This window comes from Mustela putorius, unplaced genomic scaffold (genome assembly GCF_011764305.1).
Source record: "Mustela putorius furo isolate JIRA1106 unplaced genomic scaffold, ASM1176430v1.1 tig00000242_pilon_pilon_pilon, whole genome shotgun sequence".
Lineage (NCBI taxonomy): Eukaryota > Metazoa > Chordata > Mammalia > Carnivora > Mustelidae > Mustela > Mustela putorius.
The window spans coordinates 2,053,667-2,059,450 of NW_025421325.1; the positions used below are offsets into that span (position 1 = coordinate 2,053,667).

General features: G+C 36.1%; 1 pseudogene; it reads right to left on the reverse strand.

Annotated features, from left to right (window-relative positions):
- Nucleotides 1–4,520: 4,520 nt before the first annotated feature.
- On the reverse strand, nucleotides 4,521–4,634 carry LOC123391571 (annotated as a pseudogene).
- Nucleotides 4,635–5,784: the final 1,150 nt, after the last annotated feature.

The following is a 5,784-nucleotide window of genomic DNA, read 5'->3' on the forward strand; positions in this document are numbered from 1 at the left end:
TTTGGAAATATCTTTCTCATTTTTAAAAAAGATTTTATTTATTTATTTAAAGAGCATGTGTTTGAGCAGGGGGAGGGTCAGAGGGACAGGGAGAGAGAATCTCAAGTAGACTCTACCCTGAGCTCAGAACCCTATATTGGGTTCAGCCCCAGGACTCTAAGATCATGACCCAAGCTGGAATCAAGAGTAGGATGCTTAAGAGCCTGAGCCCCCCAGGTGACCCAGAAATATCTTTCTCATTTTGAATTATGGTATTAATGTTAGTTGACTTCAACTCTTTATAGTATTTATAAACATTGCTGCAATCTAAATTCTTAAACTTTTTTTTTCTTTTCCCCAAAGGGTCATTGGATATCTTTTGGGATATAAAAGCCATAAATGGATTTTTATGTTACAAATAGTATATCAAATATATCAGCTATTGCTCTAAACAACTGATTTGTTAAATAGACAAATCCATTTATATTTTAACAATTTAGTATCTAATGTTAGTTTCTTATATCTTCAAAATTTGGAGAATTAATGAAAATTTTATAGTCTACTTGAAAATTATCACCAGAGTTATCATACACTATATATAATGTTATTTTTAGTGTGTGACATGAAACTGATTTGGACATAAATGAATTTATGTATAATATATGACTTCTTTTAGAACCAATTCAGGGAACTATTTATTCAACATAAGTTTTGTTGCTGATTTTTCAACATATATTATAAATATATATGAATTCTTAACATTTTCATAAAATATGTTTGTTTTGTGGAAATAGTGTCTAAAGTTAAGCTCTATGTAAAGAAGAATATAATGGCCTAGTTGAAAAATTAGGAGTATAGCAGAAGAGTCTATAAATTAATACTTATCTTTCAGCCTGAAGAAACCTATTTTTAAGGATGCTTTGAGAATTGTATGTCTTCTAATATAATAGTTAAATTCTTACTTTAAGCAAAGGAAATATTTTTCTTGAATTGTTTATTATTTAACATATATAAAGAACCATTTTCATCATGTGAGCTGTATGTTTATGCTTAAACTGGAATGTTTCATTTGTTGCATTTCAATCTAGCTTTTCAAATAACACTTAATTTTCTTTAAAATAGTCTACAGTTATTAAGTTACCTTATAAGAATAGAACTTAAGGAAGCCCACCAAGTTTTAAGTTAAGGTGTAACTCTATCAAATAAATTCACTTTTTCCTTTCTTTCTCTAAACATAGCAGTACAATGGGGCATTTTAATTCCAAGCACACTTTTTTCTTATTTTTTAAATTTATTTTTTATTTATTTTCAGCATAACAGTATTCATTATTTTGTCATCACACCCAGTGTTCCAGGCAATCCATGCCCTCCCTAATACCCACCACCTGGTTCACCCAACTTCCCAACCCCCCGCCACTTCAAACCCCTCAGATTGTTTTTCAGAGTCCATAGTCTCTCATGATTCACCTCCCCTTCCAATTTCCCCCAACTCCCTTCTCCTCTCTAACTCCGCATGTCCTCCATGCTATTTGTTATGCTCCACAAATAAGTGAAACCATATGATAATTGACTCTCTCTGCTTGACTTATTTCACTCAGCATAATCTCTTCCAGTCCTGTCCATGTTGCTACAAAAGTTGGGTATTCGTCCTATCTGATGGAAGCATAATACTCCATAGTGTATATGGACCACATCTTCCTTATCCATTCGTCCATTGAAGGGCATCTTGGTTCTTTCCACAGTTTGGCGACCGTGGCCATTGCTGCTATAAACAATGGGGTACAAATGGCCCTTCTTTTCACTCCCTCTGTATCTTTGGGGTAAATACCTAGGAGTGCAATTGCAGGGTCATAGAGAAGCTCTATTTTTAATTTCTTGAGGAATCTCCCCATTGTTCTCCAAAGAGGCTGCACCAACTTGCATTCCCACCAACAGTGTAAGAGGGTTCCCCTTTCTCCACATCCTCTCCAACACATGTTGTTTCCTGTCTTGCTAATTTTGGCCATTCTAACTGGTGTAAGGTGATATCTCAATGTAGTTTTAATTTGAATCTCCCTGATGGCTAGTGATGATGAACATTTTTTCATGTGTCTGATAGCCATTTGTATGTCTTTATTGGAAAAGTGTCTGTCCATATCTTCTGCCCATTTTTTGAGATGATTGTCTGTTTTGTGTGTGTTGAGTTTGAGGAGTTCATTATAGATCCTGGATATCAACCTTTTGTCTGTACTGTCATTTGCAAATATCTTCTCCCATTTCATCGGTTGCCTCTTTGTTTTCTTGACTGTTTCCTTTGCTGTGCAGAAGCTTTTGATTTTGATGAAGTCCCAAAAGTTCATCTTCGCTTTTGTTTCCTTTGCTTTTGGAGACATATCTTGAAAGAAGTTGCTTTGGCTGATATCGAAGAGATTACTGCCTATGTTCTCCTCTAGGATTCTGATGGATTCCTGTCTCACATTGAGGTCTTTTATCCATTTTGAGTTTATCTTTGTGTACAGTGTAAGAGAATGGTCAAGTTTCATTCTTCGACATATAGCTGCCCAGTTTTCCCAGCACCATTTATTGAAGAGACTGTCTTTTTTCCACTGTATATTTTTTCCTGTTTTGTTGAAGATTAATTGACCATAGAGTTGAGGGTCCATATCTGGGCTCTCTACTCTGCTCCACTGCTCTATGTGTCTGTTTTTATGCCAGTACCATGCTGTCTTGGTGATCACAGCTTTGTAGTAAAGCTTGAAATCAGGTAGCGTGATGCCCCCAGTTTTATTTTTGTTTTTCAACATTTTCTTAGTGATTTGGGATCTCTTCTGATTCCATACAAATTTTTGGATTATTTGCTCCAGCTCTTTGACGAATACCAGTGGAATTTTGATCAGAATGGCATTAAAAGTATAGATTGCTCTAGGCAGTATAGACATTTTAACAATGTTTATTCTTGCGATCCAAGAGCATGGAATGGTCTTCCATCTTTTTGTGTCTTCTTCAATTTCTTCCATGTGTGTTCTGTAGTTCCTCAAGTACAGATCCTTTACCTGTTTGGTTAGGTTTATTCCCAGGTATCTTATGGTTCTTGGTGCTATAGTAAATGGAATCGATTCTTGAATTTCCCTTTCTGTATTTTCATTGTTAGTTTATAAGAAAGCCACTGATTTCTGTACATTGACTTTGTATCCTGCCACATTGCTGAATTGCTGTATGAGTTCTAGTAGTTTGGGGGTGGAGTCTTTTTGGTTTTCCATATAAAGAATCATGTCATCAGCGAGGAGAGAGAGTTTGACTTCTTCATTGCCAGTTTGGATATTTTTATTTTATTTTATTTCTTTTATTTCTCTTTGTTGTCTGATTTTTCTTGCTAGGACTTGTAATACTATGTTGAACAAGAGTGGTGAAAGTGGGCATCCTTGTCTTGTTCCTGGTCTCAACAGGAAGGCTGCAAGCTTTTTCCCATTGAAGATGATATTTGCTGTGGGTCTTTCATAGATAGATTTGATGAAGTTCAGGAATGTTCCCTCTATCCCTATACTTTGAAGCGTTTTAATCAGGAACAGATGCTAAGTTTTGTCAAATGCTTATTCTACATCAGTTGAGAGGACCATGTGGTTCTTCTCTCTTCTCATATTAATTCGTTCTATCACATTGATTGATTTGCAAATGTTGAACCATCCTTGTAGCCCAGGGATGAATCCCACCTGGTCATGGTGGATAATCTTTTTAATGTGCTGCTGGATACTGTTTGCTAGGATCTTGTTGAGAATCTTAGCATTCATATTCATCAGTGATATTGGTCTGAAATTCTTCTTTTTGGTAGAGTCTTTGCCTGGTTTGGGGATCAGGGTAATGCTGGCTTCATAGAAAGAGTCAGGAAGTTTTCCTTCTGCTTCAATTTTTTGAAACAGCTTCAGGAGAATAAGTGTGATTTCTTCTTTGAAAGTTTATTAGAATTCCCCAGGGAATCCGTCAGGTCCTGGGCTCTTGTTTTTTGATCACTGTTTCAATCTCGTTACTAGATATTGGTCTATTCAGGTTGTACATTTCTTCCTGGTTCAATTTGGGAGTTTATAGTTTTCCAGGAATGCATCCATTTCATCTAGGTTGCTAAGCTTATTGGCATATAACTGTTGATAATATCTTCTGATGATTGTTTCTATTTCCTTGGTGTTCATTGTGATCTCTCCATTTTCATTCATAATTTTATTAATTTGGGCTTTCTCTCTTTTCTTTTGGATTAGTGTGGCTAATGGTTTATCAATATTATTGATTCTTTCAAAAAACCAGCTTCTAGTTTCATTGACACGTTCTACTGTATCTCTAGTTTCTATCTCATTGATCTTAGTTCTAATCTTGATTATTTCCCTTATTATGTGTGGAATTGGTTTGATTTGTTGTTGATTCTCCAGTTCTTTAAGGTGTAGAGACAGCTTCTGTGTTCTGATTTTTCAATTTTTTTGAGGGAGGCTTGGGTGGCTATGTATTTCTCCCTTAGGACTACCTTTGCCGTATTCCATAGGTTTTGGACTGAAGTGTCTTCATTCTCATTGGTTTCCACGAATTGTTTCAGTTCTTCTTTGATCTCCTGGTTGATCCAAGCAGTCTTCATGTTCAGAGAAACTTCTCTAGTAACAAACTATAGAAATGATCCCTGAAAGTATAGTCTTCTGATCCAAGCATTCTTAAGCAAGGTGGTCTTTAGCTTCCAGATGTTTGAGTTCCTTCAGAACTTTTCCTTGTGATTGAGCTCCAGTTTCAAAGCATTGTGATCTGAGAATATGCAGGGAATAATCTCAGTCTTTTGGTATCAGTTGAGTCCTGATTTGTGACCCAGTATGTGATCTATTCTTGAGAAGGTTCCATGTGCACTTGAGAAGAATGTTTTAGGGTGGCATGTTCTGTATATATCTATGAGGTCCATCTGGTCCAATGTGTCATTCAATGCTTTTGTTCTTTATTGATTTTCTTCTTGGATGATCTATTTCTGAGAAAGGCATGTTAAGATCTCCTACTATTATTGTATTCATATCAATATGACTCTTTATCTTAACAGTTTTCTTATGTAATTGGCTGCTCCCATATTGGGGGCTTAGATATTTACAATTGTTAGATCATCTTGGTGGATAGTTCCTTTAAGGATTATGTAGTGTCTTTCTGTATCTCGTCAGACTATAGTCATATAGTCTTTAGTTTAAAATCTAATTCATCTGATATGAGAACTACCCCAGCCTTCTTTTGAGGCCCATTGGCATGAAAAATGCTTCTCCATCCCTTCACTTTCAGTCTGGGTGTATTTTTAGGTTCAAAATGGGTCTCTTGTAGACAACATATTGATGGGTCCTGTCATTTTATCCAATCTGCAACCCTGTGCCATTTTATGGGCACATTTAGGCCATTTACATTGAGAATGATTATTGATAGATATGCTTTTATTGACATCGTGTTACCTTTGAAATCTTTCTTTCTGTAGATTGTCTCTATATATCTGTTCAATGCTATTCTTAGGATTTTTCCTCTTTTATAGAACCCCCCTTAATTATTCCTGCAGTGTCGGCTTGGTGGTTGCATAGTCTTTTAAGCCTTGCTGGTCTTGGAAACTCTTTATCTCTCCATCCATTTTGAATATCAGTCTTGCTGGATAAAGTATTCTTCGATGCATGTTCTTCTCATTTAGTGCCCTGAATATATCTTGCCAGCCCTTTCTGGCTTGCCAGGTCTCTGTGGACAGGTCTGACATTATTCTGATGGGCTTTCCTCTGTAATTAAGGAGCCTCTTTGTCCTAGAGGCTTTCAAGAGATTATACCTACAATTATGAT